At 32.1% G+C, this 15,640-nt stretch overlaps 1 non-coding gene across 1 annotated transcript; it reads right to left on the minus strand.

Moving 5' to 3' along the window:
* Positions 1-12,270: 12,270 nt before the first annotated feature.
* LOC139490484 (small nucleolar RNA SNORD90) lies at positions 12,271-12,370 on the minus strand. Its single transcript, XR_011656351.1, has one exon. It is a non-coding gene; the product is annotated as a small nucleolar RNA SNORD90 (small nucleolar RNA).
* Positions 12,371-15,640: the final 3,270 nt, after the last annotated feature.

The following is a 15,640-nucleotide window of genomic DNA, read 5'->3' on the forward strand; positions in this document are numbered from 1 at the left end:
AGTAGTAGATCTATACGATGTGTCTGTGTGTAAATAAAGTAATCATAGATATCAGGATTTTAATTTTGTATTTACGCTATACGCACGTTTCGTCTACAAACTAAGACCCTGTTCACACTAGCATTTTTTTTTATCGATCTAATTTGAATCGATCTAAATAAAACCAGTTAGCGTTCACATTATCTTTAATCATATCGATCTCTATCGGTCTAATATGAACCACTGCGTTCACACTACAATTAAAAACGCAATCGATCTAACCTTTTTGCCCGTAAAACTGTTAACACTGTGTATAAATAGAACTGATTTATCAAATTCATGTGCTGATACACTGATACACACACTTGGGAAAAAAATGGATAAAGTTATTGTTTCTCTTGAATCACGATTTAAAATTTTGATACTGGTGTTTTCTTTAATTTTGAAAAAAATGACTGTAGCAACGAAGTTACAACACGACGCCGGAAATACTGCGGTTCCTGCAAAGAAAAAAATCAACATAGAAGACACAGATTTCGCAAATCTACGCTATGGCGAAGACAACATGTTTACAGTTTGTTTTAAAGGTCTTTTAACAGAGAAATAACGAACCTCTGAGATAGTTTTGCCGCTATACATGCGCATACGTTATTTTCGATTCAATCGTACTAGTTTAAACCGATCTCTGCATTCACATCTAAAGTAAGATCGGTTTACTTTAGATCGATTCAAACTAAACTACCTCTTTTGGTGTTTTAGTTTAGACCGATTGAAGATCGATTCAATGCGTTCACATTAGCCCTTTAACCGATCTAAAGTGAACCGGTCTAGTTTAAATCGATAAAAATGTCCTAGTGTGAACGGGGTCTATCTGATGACAGTTTTGACCACGTCTTTTATTGTGGTTTAACATATATGTCGTCTTTTTGTTAGGTACCGAACGTGACATATTCCCAAATATGACTGCTATACCGGGTTTGAATTTGTATTTCTTTACGAAGTATTTTGTTATTTTATCCATCCAACCATCATATATTTATGATTTTTGATGTTTCTTTAATGGTTTCTGTTGGATAATGTGTTATGTGTTATTGTTTGTAGTACAAATAATAATAGGATAGCCTTTCAATACCATCATTGTCGTCAGAAATGTTCGGACCTAGTGTGAATTTGCATTGCTTCATACGACGAGTTTTTGGTATTTAATACATCCAACATTCATGTATTTATTTTTGATGTTTGTGTTATGGTTTCGGTTTGGACATGTGTTATGTCGTATCGTATGAAGTCAAAATAATCATAAGACAGCCTTTTGATACCATCATTGTCGTAAAATTGTTTGGACTGAGCATTGCTATATGCTAATGAAAGAGGCCTTTGCAAAAAGAAATCAACACATAAGGTTGGTGAATATGTAAGAGTCCGTGGTGATATAAGATCTAGTAAGTATATAATCCAACTCCTAGTCGAAAATAAATATCCCAAAGTACGGTATGATATAACTTGGAAACGGATTGACAGTTTCAGACAAAAAAGAAATCACAAATACACAAGTTAGAATATGACAGTGCATTGTTTCTTCCTTTAATATTTATTATTGACTTATCATTGTTCTTTGTGAATAACTTGATATACGTTTTTCCTCCTTCCAGAATAAAATCATGAACGACATGTTATAGTGTTTACTCTGTGGCAATAATACGACAAACCCATACTTTCATAACGATTTAAATTACAATAGATCAAACGATTGATTCGTTAAAGGGGCACTAGCTACGATATATATAAAAAAATAAAGTATGATTTTTTTTAGATCAATCATTAATCAAATTGGAATAATGAAATAATAATTTGCTTTTAGCAATCAATTTCCTTTAATTTTGTTGAAATAAGCGATTAAACATATTTTTTTACTGATTCACTTGCAAGTGAAAACGTCATCATCATTCTAACCCGTATTCATGTGAACTTCAAGTTAACCCCTAGCTAGAGATTGACAACGCATGCATTGTGCGTGTACTGGTTATTTAAAGAAAAAGAATGTCAACAATGAAAGTGAAACTACGGTAAATCATTTGATTACTAATTCGATGCACATAAAATCATTCTTATATGGTTAAAAACAATGACAAACATCTATTTTTAATCTATAAAATAAAATCAAACAGACCTATAAAAATGCAATTGCACGTGTTGGTTTAATCTATTCGTATCTTTATTTTTGTTTACATCACTTATATGGTCATCTGAGGTCAAATCGATATTTAATTAGATGGCGTCTGGACTAAAATACACACGAAACGAACCTATATATATTATCTACCCCATGCTCTGTAAACTGTTTATTTTAGACTTTTGATAGTTTGGATAAATGTTTTACATTGTTATAAACCAAATATGAGAATTTGAGTCAAATCGGTTACAATGAATTTGACAGCTAGTGCCCCTTTAATTAAGAGAAGATGTAGAGGATATCAAATAACAATATCCAAAATCAAATTTTATAAGTAAATTTCAGTTACATTTATCCGTTTTGAGAATGTTTGTTCTGTTCATAAACTACTAGAAGATGCCCGTGAAATCATAGTACAATTAGTCATGGCACGTTGGAACGAAGTGTGTTTTATTAATTTCGCGGGGGGTACGTTGACAAGCAGAAAAATTGCATTTTCTTTGGGAAAAAAACCGTTTCAAAGACAAGAGGAAGTACAAAACACTACATTTATACAACATATCACAAAATTTCCGATTTGGTATGGTTTCAGAAGAGTTGCGGCTCAATGGGATCTTTCTCTTCCTTTAGAATTATAGATTTGCTTTCGTGATATACATACCTATTTTTATTTCTGACCCGACTGATGTATAATGAAGGTAAAATGAGGTAAAATTTTAAAGAAATAAATTTTAGTATTTCATATAAAACTAAGTGAATCCTCTCTGTAATTGAAGAAAATAACTAATTCTTCTATAAAGCTTTTTGTATAAAATGATATAATTAGAAAGTCTATAATGTTATGTAACTTTTAATATATAAGTATTAGATGTGAAAATCTTCTTATGTGACACTTAGCGACATAAATAAGGTCTGACAGCTTAAACTCTTAGAAGTATTTCCTTTAGCAAATATATCTAATTCTTTTCTATTGTTCACCTAGAATTCTATCTAACCAAATAATCGGATTTCCCTAATGGCCGTAAAACAAAGTATTAAGTAATTAAAAATAGTAACCCCAAATTATGCAAAAATGTGAATAAGGTAAAAGAGATCTAACCAATAGAAACTGTCCTTATAAAAATAAGTATTCTAAACGTCATTTTGATTGGTGAATAAAACAAGTCCAACCAGCACGTGATCTTAGGGTTTAAAATAGAAAACCCTAAGGAGTCAAACATGAATTTACTCGTATGGTTGGACTCGAAATAAACATATATAGACATCTTTGTTTTATTCACCAGGTTCGTAAACTTATAAATTTTGTTTAGTGAAAAATTAAACGTAATCATAGCAACGTTTTAATGTAATAATTTTATAACAGAAATCTTTTAAGTATTATTAAAGTTACCATTAATATCATGATAAACTATTTTAATTAAATGATAAAGTATTTTGATAATTGTTAATTCAATTTCATTTTAAGAATCAAACTCTTTATTTCATATTTATGTATTTGATGAATTTACTCGTATGGTTGGACTCGAAATAAACATATCATGATAGACATCTTTGTTTTATTCACCAGGAGGCCTCGAAAGAACGTGAACGACAGTCCCCCAAACTGTTATAGTTAAGTACTGAGAAGAAACATGTAAAACAGAAACCAACAACATAACACCCTTCAACGAGAAAGGGGAGGTAACTGCCGTAGTCCGCGCTTTCCCCCTCTTTCCCGCACAACAGATGTATGATCGATTCAGTCTGCAATGGATACGATATAAACATCAGGATCTAAACACGTGTTTTAAATGTATACACTTATGTTAGTTATTTTCTATTTCATATTTTATATAGTAATTTTAAAAAGTGAGTTTATTTTGTTCACAAGTTAGATTTTAAACAAAATTAAGTTAATAGTCGTGCTTCAAGAATATATACATTTCTCGAACAATTAATAAACATCATTTATACTGCACTCGTTCTATTTGAGCAGTCAAAATGCGTTGACTGTATATTTCTATGTCATATACAGTCACTGACCCGATATCACTTTTCCTCATGAATATTTAAATAGAAAATGCCGAAATAAAATTTTAAAATTATTCATACGACCTCTTCAACCTGTTCTTGTTTCCAATGCATACAACGACGCGTGGATCGACTAAACCTTGTTTCTTTTGCAATTATTGGGAAAACATATTTCATTTGTTAATATTTTTTGTTTGCAACCTATAAATTATTATGTTTCATGCTTATGGTTGCTATTTAAGTCCAGACTCAAACGATTTCGTTCACCATCGAGTGTGAGTTTCAACAGGTAAATATGTACATTTCATTGTGTTGTATATTTCTCCGCGAGCATGATATGAGGCCTTTTTAAAGGGGATTTTCCCCAATATTCAAATCCAATAAATAACCTTAACGCATTAAACAACCATTGAAAAGGTTGTTTTAGATTGCAGTATAAAGACAATAATAGTGCATTGACTTGACATATCAACGATATAAGGATTCGGCCCGAAACGGGGAAATAGCTCGGCACAGCCTCGCATTTCCCTGTTTCTAAGCCTCATCCTTATATCGTTGATATGTCAAGTCAATGCACTATTATTGTCTATACACCTGTGACAAAAGGAACAACATATAATATCATACAATGCATGATTTTTGTTATTAATAGATTATCGTTAATCATCTCAACGAGATTGATTTTCTCGCTTGAGCCCGGACGGCGAAAACGAGAAAGGAAATCGAGTTGAGATGATCAATGATAATCTGTTTATCGCTATTTTACCGTTGTCAATTTCATATCAATTTCGTTAGCAACGTCACGTGCCTGCTTAGTTTCTAGCGATAATTTTCCATCTCAAGCAAGTAGCATGATATGATAATTATCACAAAAAAGATCAACCGGGAAAAATGCACGAAATAGCGATAATAGTTGTTATTTGCTTTGAACAAACTCGCAGTAACTGCGAGTACGCTTAGATCTGTACTTTATGTTGTTGGGATGTACAAGTATCCAGCCGCGTACACTAGATGTGTCTGTGATACTAAAATAGTTATATCTATCCATCTGATGAGTAAGGTCTTTTATACTTATGTTTACAGTTTGTTCTTTTGTACTGTTTCACCACTGCCCTGTGTTAGGGGAGTATTGGGATCACACTAACTTGTTAACTCCGTCACATTTTAAAATTGAAAATGGAAATTAGGATTATGTCAAAGAGACAACAACCCGACCAAATAGCAGATAACAACCAAAGGCCACCAAAGGGTCCAAACCATATAAATTAACTAAAATTAAAAGTATACAATACTAACAAAACCAAGAGGCTATAGATATATATATATATTGACTTCGGACAGGCGCAAAAATGCGTCGGGTTAAACATATTTTCTGAAATCTCAACCCCCTTATACTTCTAGCCAATGAAGAATAAGAAACACACAGAAATACACACAGTAAAACTCAGTTTAAAACAAAGGACTAATAGCAGTTACTGACATGCCAGCCTCAGACATTAATTAAACTGATTGAAAGGTTAGTTCTTCATCATATAAAAATCAAGAACAGTCCTTCCCGTTAGGTGTTTAGTATTATACCATTATAAAATTTATTAGAAGAGCATAGCCGGTATCATGCAAACAACTGGTTTTAGAATAAATGTGTTAATTTTCGATGCAAAGACCCTACAGTGAAAAAACTATATGAATTAAGTTTTTATCCTACTTTGAACTTTTGATGTCGTCCAATAAAGATGTCTGCATGTTGATTTATATTTATGAATGATGTCCTTGTACCGATATAAAATTTAGTAAATGTTTTGACTTGCTTGTAATATTGAAAATCCTGGTGTAATAATTTTTCAGTAATATAGATATTTCCTTCCGTTTAAATATTTGTTTTTCATTCAAGATTATATACATGAATAAGGCCGTTAGTTTTCTCGTTTGAATTGTTTTACATGTCATTTATTGATATGGTCTTTGATCATTGTTGAAGGTCTTACGGCGACCTGTAGTTGTTAATTTCTGTGTCATTTGGTCTCTTGTGAAGATTTGTCTCATTGGCAATCATCTAACAGATAAGGTACGATAAGGGTTTAAACTATTGTGAATTCCGTCATCAAAATTTCTCATGTCAATGTGGTTATAGGTGATCAGCTTTATTCTCAAAAGGGAAACAAAATAAATATGGTATATTGTATTTAAAGTTTGGTGTTGTTGTTGGGTTGTTTTCTTTTTCATGGATTAGTATTTAAAGCCAAAACACGGGTCTTTCGTTTATCATATTTTTAGAATAAAGTTCGAGGGAAGGAGTTGGAAAATATCGGTATATTCTTTTTTAATACATTTTTTTCATAAGACACATGTACATGTTTTGGGGAAATAAATCATTTATACAATACTATCAAAATATTTGATTGAAAACGGGATACTATCAAATGAAGAAGATAATAGGATCCCCTAACCAAGGATTTGTATAGTACTATACAAATTCTTGCCCTAACCAACTCCCTTGAACATAAATAGACCCAAAACAAAGAACATCATAGGATGCATGGTCCAGATAGCTACCAGACACAGAATGACTACGGTGAGTAGGTAAGACTATGTTAGGAGATACATGGACAATATCTGCAGAATTAATTTCAATATTCATCATTGTACACAGTTTACGTATAAATCAATTGATTTTGTGAAATTACAACAGACAAACTCTTTTGATTAAAGTGTAAAAATAAAGGAATTTCAAAAGAGTTAGTAATTATTTAATGTTATGGAGTATAAAACCTACACGAAAGGCAAACACACAATAATTGGTATTCCCTAGTGTGCTAGCACATGTGCAAATTAGACTTTCCTGTTTAAAACCTACAAAAAGATGTCCAGAATGAGGATTTTACCTTTATATCGGCGTCTTGTGACCAAATTGTATCTTACAATTTTGAATAAAACCACAAACTGCAAATTTGAATGACGAGGTTTTCACCTTGTCAACCAATTCAATTACTGACAAAATAATCTAATTTTGTATAAATGAACCAATTGTACATGTACATGACCAAATGTTAACCTATGCCACGCTGCTTGATTTAGTTAATAAAATAGTTTCACATGAGTATATTATTTGTATTTTATCTAAAATATATATCAAACTTACTTAGTTATATCATCTATGAAAGGTAATAAAAAAGGTAATTTTGATGAAGTTCTACAAAATAATGAAACTATTTTCTTTACCAATACTAGAGTACTACACACACAATTTCGAAATATGAAATGTTCCATGCAACAGCAATCTATAGTTTTTAGCCGAACAATGAAACACGCCTTCAAATGACCTAAAGTATTACATAATGTTTACTGTTATAGCTTGCAGTCGTGTTAAGAAAACCCCAAATTGACAATTGACATTTAAGATTATGCAGTAATTTTTGTCATCTTGTTGTTTTTTAATTTCAATATACATTACTCTTCCATTTTCTACGGAAAATTTCTCTACCAATGTCAGAAATATAGCAGTTGTTTTTCACTTGTCCCGTTGATTTATAGCTATTGACTCTGTTAGTTATTATGGACTTTTAGTACTGCAACTGACCTCGAAAAAGACGCTTAGTTAACGAGTTTAATGTTCCGGAATAACACACGGCTGCAAATTACTTTTTAAAATGATAGAATGATATCTACATTTTAATTGCCTTCCGGCCATAAAAGGTTTCTATGGTCACATTTTATGTATGTTATCCCTTTAATGGGGGTACCCCTCAATTTTTGGGTAGTTACCTTAAAATCCCCCCCCCCCCCCCCCCCCCCCCAAATTGGGGTTAAATTTCCCGCTATTTCCGTAAATATTTTTCGATTCACATATCATCAAGGATCACTGGAAAGATGAAGACGTAATACAATCCCAAAAGTTGGCTGTTTTTTAGATATAAATTTAACGCGTTTTTCTTTGAAAAACGAGAAAACATATGATTCAAAAACAGTATTTGACATTTGAGAGGACAAAATATATTATTGCGATACTACAGGCAAATTTTGTTGGGCAAATTCAAAAATGAAAACATCGTTTGTACCTTTTTTAATTATAGAAATTTCCTTTCCTTCATTCAGCTCCACCATTTATTTTTTCCTTCACAATGAACTTGATCGTTTCGATGTAATTATACACATTTTCTAGGATAAGTTAATTTAGTTTTGAGTGATTTGAATATATATAGTAGTTCTTTCGTGTACTTTCTGTAAATTAGTTAAATATTTGTTATTAAATTTTGATGACTTTTTATAAAAGTTAACCAATCCTTCGGATATGATGTTTTTTTCGCGGATAATGACTAGTTGATATTGTGTGGAATAATCAAAAAGGTATACCAGTAGATCCTTGTATTGTCTCGACATGTCATAAAAAAAATTGAAAAAACTAACTATATAGGGTCAAATTAATAGATTGAAAATTTTTAATTTGATCATAGAAATTTAATTAAAAATGCTTTTACAGAGTAGAACTTAACAAACTGCCAAAACTTGATATATGTGGTGAGCTTAAAACACAAAAACACTTTTCCATACCTCTTTCATTGTGGACCTGTATTCTTATTTGACTGTTTACTTAATTGTATTGAATAAATAATATACATGAAAAAGACTGTGTGAATGGAAAAGATTCCTGATTTTATCAAAAAGAAAGATACCCGTAATGCCTATGTTCACACCTTTTTACCGGCCTTTTTACCGGTCATCGCTACGACAGACATAACAGAGGGGGGCAATAAGGGGTCCGTTAACATGTTAACAACACCTCGATTTTGGCAAAAACAGTAAACAACAAATGCAAAAATGCTGATAACAGTTATTATCGCTATTTTGTGCATTTTTCCTTTGATCTTTTTTTGTGATAATTTTCATATCATGCTACTCGCTTGAGATGGAAAATTATCGCTAGAAACTATGCATGCACGTGGCGTTGCTAACGAAATTGACATGGAATTGACATGAAATTGACAACGTCGTCATAGGTAAAATAGCGATAAAAAGATTATCATTGTTCATCTCAACTCGATTGCCTTTCTCGCTTTCGCCGTCCCGGCTCAAGCGAGAAAATCAATCTCGTTGAGATGAACAATGATAATCTATAAACACAGTGGGTTGAAAACAGTTAACAGTTTTAATTTATCTCAGATATCAGTTAACAACACCTTGAAAAAGGCCAAAACAGGTTAACATAAAAAGGTATTGCCCCCCCCCCCTCACCCCCCTCTCAAAAAGAGGGGCGAAAGATACCAGAGAGACATCCAAACTAAATTCAACGCCAAGGCTTAAAAAGAAAAAGACAAAAAGAGAAAAAATAGTACACAAGACACAACATATATAAAAATACATAATTTGGCTATCGTGGTAGATTTTTGTCTGCGATTCAGCAGAGAAATATTTTGTATAATTTGTTATGTCTCTGGTTTTAGATTGACATTGCAATGAGGATAAACTTTGCAATTGAGTACAGTAGTTTTGATTATTGAAAATTGAATTTAACATCTGCTGCACCGATTGCCGGTATTAGTGTAGTCCTTATTTGTGTTTATTTGTGTGTTTTAGTGTGGACAGTGTTATGTACCATCAAAGACACTTCTCTAATGGTCTCTCTAATAATACGTGCTTTAAGGTAAATAGAAGTCAAACTTTGGTCACAATTGTTATTTCTTTTTATTCATTATTACAGATACCAACTAAACTTTAAAAATATTATTCTTTCGCATCGTACCCAACACGAAAGTTATCAAAATTTCTATAGAAATTTGGTTTATCAGAAATCTACCGAACTGTGTAAGTTATAATTCAATAATGTTTAGTTTGCCTTCTAGCCAGCAGAAGATGTTTTGCCTACTATAAAGCCGACCATTCATAAAGTCTCGTCTCTCTAATATTTGATAATTTTTTATACAATTTCTTGTGTTTTTGGCAATATGGCTTAACGAAATGAACCTGTTATTGGAGCTACAATTAATCCAGTAAAAACTTACTTGCGAACAATGCGATATATGAAAAAACGAAGGACGCAAATCCTAGGAAAAAGCTAAATGTATTTTTCTCATCAAAGAATACTATATACAAACGACGGTGATTTACAACATTTTGTTATAAACAATATTAGCACTAAAAGACAAATGCACTATCAAATTTTGAAAATGTTTAAACTAGCGATTTATAACATAAATAATTCTGCTACTAAAGTATATAACTTTAAATTAATCACACACAATATAAATAATAAATACGAGAAGTTATGTAATGTACACATCATGCCCAGGAAAATGCATTAATGAAGGAAAAACTTTTAAAAAACAACAACTTCAAAACAAATTCTGCTATTAAACACAATGAATTATTCATAAAATGAAAAGTGTTGTACTGAACACATATATTGATATAAAAATATGACTGCCTATGAGAAAAATCGACAAAATTACTCAGAAATTAACAACTATAGATCACTGTACGGCCTCCAACAATGAGCTTACAAGTATACCATACCACAAACTATAGTTATCTATATTAGGCCCCAATATGACGAATGTATTTTTAACAATCCAAACGGGAAAACAAACGGCGTAATTTATGTACAAAATCTTAGAATTAATGAAAATCAAATATTTCTTACAATATTTTTTTGATAATTTCTATAGATTGAACTATACAAAGTTTACTTGATTATAAGTCCGTCCGTCTGTCTGTCCGGCGTCCACATGTCGCACTGTAACATGAAAACCGCTTATCCGAATTTCACGAAACTTTATACAGTTGTTTCTTATGATAGTCAAACGATCTATCTACTTTTTGGTGAAAATAGAAATTAAACTTTCTGAGTTACGGGACTTTATAACTAAAACAGGGGTGTGATTTTTTTCATATGTCGCACCGTATCTCAAAAACATTTATGATTATTGCGTAAAATTTTACACACTACTCAGTTATATTAATCTTAATATCTGTATACTTTTTGGTGATGATTAAAATTTATATTTTAGAGTTATTGAATTTTTTGTAAAAAAAAGGGGGGAGAGCGTTTCACATGTCGTACCGTATCTCAATAACGATTTACGATTATTGCTTAAAACTTTACAGTATTCTTAGTTATATCAATTTAAAGATCAATTTACTTTTTGGTACTTATTCAAAATTTTTATTTAAGAGTAATTGATTTTTTTGTAAAAAGGGGGGAGGGGGTTTCACATTTCGCGCCGTATCGCAAAAACAATTAATGGTTATCTGCTTAAAACGTTACACACTTCTTACTTATATTAATTATAAGATCTGTATACTTATTGGTGATTATTCAAAATTTTCTCTTAGAGTTATTGAGTTTTTTTGTAAAAAAAAAAAGGGGGGGGTTTCTCACATGTCGCGCAGTATCTCATAAACTATTTCTGATTATTGCATAAAACTTCACACACGAGACGAAGTGCGTAGCATGCGCTCGTGGCGCAGCTGTTTATTTCTAATGGTTACACAATATATACATATAAAGGTGTACACAGTACAGGGGTTACATAGATGTTATTGTGTCAAAATATTAATTCGTAACAAATTGTCCAAACAAATGTAAAATTTTCACAAAAGAGAAATGGTTGTTTTGATTGACGGGCATAAGAACTACACATCTACTATATGAAAAATGGAGGAGGCTTGAAGATATTGATTGGTGTATGCATAACGTCCAGTAGCCAATATTTCATGTATTGTCAACAAAGTAGACCATATTTAAAAGGGCATACGATACAGTTTTGATCCCATATTGAAATTTTTCTCAAAATTTGCAATTGCCTATAGGCTATTTATTTCCTGATCAAATTAAATATGTAATACAAAATATACCTTCCTGTGCTACTTTTTTTAGTAAAATGAGGTTGAAATGTTATATATTTGCTCAAAATTCGGATTTGTGGACGTACTTTTCCATTCGACAGAAATATGATAGGACTTCATTTTTATATGCCTGTACTTTTACCTGGTAAATATCAGGAATAAAAGTACTAATAGTATCAAGTGCGACTCCAAAATCGGGCTGAATGGTTCAACACCGGAGGCCATGCAGTGGGTGATCATACACTGACTCACCAAGTCCGAGTTGGATAACTATTTGAAGTGTTTTCATAAAGCCAAAAAGAACTGGGATGTAAAAATTTTACATCCCAGTTCTTTTTGGCTTTATGAAAACACTTCATTCCATCACGTTCAGAATGCCATACAATAATTATAACATACTATCATTTTCAGAAAACGACATCTGTAACAAACATAAACTTTTAGCTACTTCTTTACAAGCAGAACCAAACACAATGAAAGTCCCAACTATGTACTGGCTTCCGAAGCTGCACAAAAAACCTTACAAATATAGATTTATTTCATCTTCCAGCCATTGTTCAACTACTAAATTGTCTGTTTTACTTACTAGTACACTTGGTACAATAAAAAACCTGATAATAAATTGTTCAAATAAGGCCTTTGAAAATAGTGGAATTAATTACTTTTGGAGTGTCAAAAACTCGTTGGAAGTACTTGATAAATTGCATGCATATATTGGTGATTTTGAATCTGTTCAAAGTTTTGATTTTTCTACCCTATATACCACTTTGCCTCATATTCTTATTAAGAAAAAATTCACATCCCTAATTAACTGGGCATTTAAAAAGTCGGAATGCGAGTACATATGTTCAAACTCTTTTAGATCATTTTTTAGTAGCAATAAACAAAAGAACTATGTCAATTGGACATGCTTTGATACTATTTATGCACTTGAATTTTTACTTGATAACATTTTTGTTCGCTTTGGAGATTCCGTATATCGTCAAGTTATTGGAATTCCAATGGGGACTAACTGTGCACCACTTATTGCGGACCTGTTTTTGTATTGTTATGAGTTACAATTTATGACTAAAATTAGCAAAGACCCATCAAAACAACATTTGATACAAAAATTTAACAATACTTTTAGATATTTGGATGATATATTGGCTCTAAATAATGACGACTTCAGTATGTATACTAAAGAAATTTATCCTGTAGAACTTACTTTAAATAAAGCTAATGATAACAATGACCACTGCCCTTTCCTCGATCTTGATATCTATATCATAAACGGGAAGCTTAATACAAAAATTTATGATAAAAGAGATGATTTTTCATTTCCTATTGTTAATTATCCATTTTTAGATGGTGACGTTCGCTTGTCACCATCTTATGGTGTTTATATATCTCAACTTGTACGATTCGCTCGTGTATGTAACAATGTATTAGATTTTAGCGAGAGAAATTTATGTATTACTGAAAAATTATTACACCAGGGTTTTCGATATCACAAACTGGTCAAAACATTTACTAAATTTTATCACCGGTATAAGGAAATAATTCGTAAATATAACTCAACATGCAGACATCTTATACGTTCAGGTATTTCACATCCAAAATTTTATGGAAATATTCTTTAGAAAGCACAAAAATGTCAGTATTCTCCTCAGAAACTAACAAAACCTTTAAATAGACTTATTAAAAGGGGATATAGTTACGATACTGTTGTCAGGTCATTAAAGATTGCATATTTTGGCTTTAACATTGATTCACTGATAGGGTCTTTGCATCGGAACTAAACACATTTATTTCTAAAAAAACAGTTGTTGGCATGACACGGGTTATGTTCTTCTCATATATTTTATGATAGTATGATACTAAACCCCTAACGGGAGGGATTGTACCTGATATTCATATGATGAAGACATAATCTTTCAATCAGTTTAATTGAGGTCTGGAGCTGGCATGTCAGTTAACTGCTAGTAGTCTGTTGTTATTTATGTATTATTGTCATTTTATTTATTTTCTTTTGTTACATCTTTTGACATCAGACTCGGACTTCTCTTGAACTGAATTTTAATGTGCGTATTGTTATTGTTTTACTTTTCTACATTGGCTAGAGGTATAGGGGGAGGGTTGAGATCTCATAAACATGTTTAACCCCGCCGCAATTTTGCGCCTGTCCCAAGTCAGGAGCCTCTGGCCTTTGTTAGTCTTGTATGATTTTAAATTTTAGTTTCTTGTGTATAATTCGGAGTTTAGTATGACGTCCATTATCACTGTACTATTATGCATATTTTAGGGGCCAGCTGAAGGACACCTACGGGTGCGGGAATTCTCGCTACATTGAAGACCCATTGTTGCCTTCGGCTGTTGTTTGCTCTATGGTCGGGTGGTTGTCACTTTGACATATTCACCATTTCCTTTCTCAATTTTATATTATAAAGTAGGGTTGATCAGACTCACCCCTGTTAAAACAAATACATTTCTTTACGGCCCTATGTATATAAAGGTCTTTCTATATTTAAATGAGATGGAGTAATACCCATTTTATTCCTTTCTGCACGGACGATTTGGCAGTCAGTATATAAGGAAGATTTGAGGTGTGTTTGACCAATGCGACGCACGTTACAAGAGAGTAAGGACTCTGTTAGTTTAGTTATAGTATTCCCAACTCTCCCAATCCTACCCTTTTTAGGGGCAGCCCCGTTATTCCGACACCCCATTAGTCCGACACCCCATTGCTCCGACACCCCGTTAGTCCAACACCCCCATTAGTCGACACCCCAATAGTCCGACACCCCATTAATCTGACACGGGTATAATTGAACAATATTATTTAATAAAAAGTAAAATTAGGAAATACCAAACTCTGAAGAAAACGGAAAGTCTTTAGTCAAATGGAAAAATCAAAAGCCCAAACTCATCAAATGAATGGATAACAACTGCCATATTCCTGACTTGGTAGAAGCATTTCCTTATAAACGGTAGTTTAAATCTGGTTTTATAGATATATTTTCAAGATTTTATTCATAACCTCAGACTCATACAGGTGTACAAGAGGCCGGTCGATATATACAAACATATCAAAACAGAACAGACGAAACATAAATACATATTATATTATAAAGGATAATTGGTATAATCATTTAAAGTATTTCATATTTTTTCCACAAAAATTGATAATTTCCTTTGAACCTGTACGTTACATATAGGCAGCAAGCCAGTAAATTTGTTCTTGCTTGGATTCATAACATAATAATATGGTATACACATTGATTTAAGATCAGTTGCATCAGCATTTTTACAGATGCACAATATATGAAACTCATCCCTATTCCCTCATTACATAATGGACATATTCTCTGAACCTCGCCCTTGCATGATAGTCGTGTAAAATTCCACTATATTGACAACAATATTTGAACAAATTAAAACAAACATAATAGGTAAAAATGTCAAAAATAGGGGTACAATAGTCAAATTGTGTTATAATCTCTACAACAACAAGCATGTAACAAGGAACCTGTGTCGCTTTACTGATATTTTTATTTATAATTGATGCATGAAATAATGCAACCGTTATTCTTTTGCTCTAGTTTCAGAAATATAAGTCAAAAACTGCATTTCCCCCCTTTGTTATATTTTTAGCCATGT

The sequence above is a fragment of the Mytilus edulis genome, chromosome 9 (genome assembly GCF_963676685.1).
Source record: "Mytilus edulis chromosome 9, xbMytEdul2.2, whole genome shotgun sequence".
NCBI lineage: Eukaryota > Metazoa > Mollusca > Bivalvia > Mytilida > Mytilidae > Mytilus > Mytilus edulis.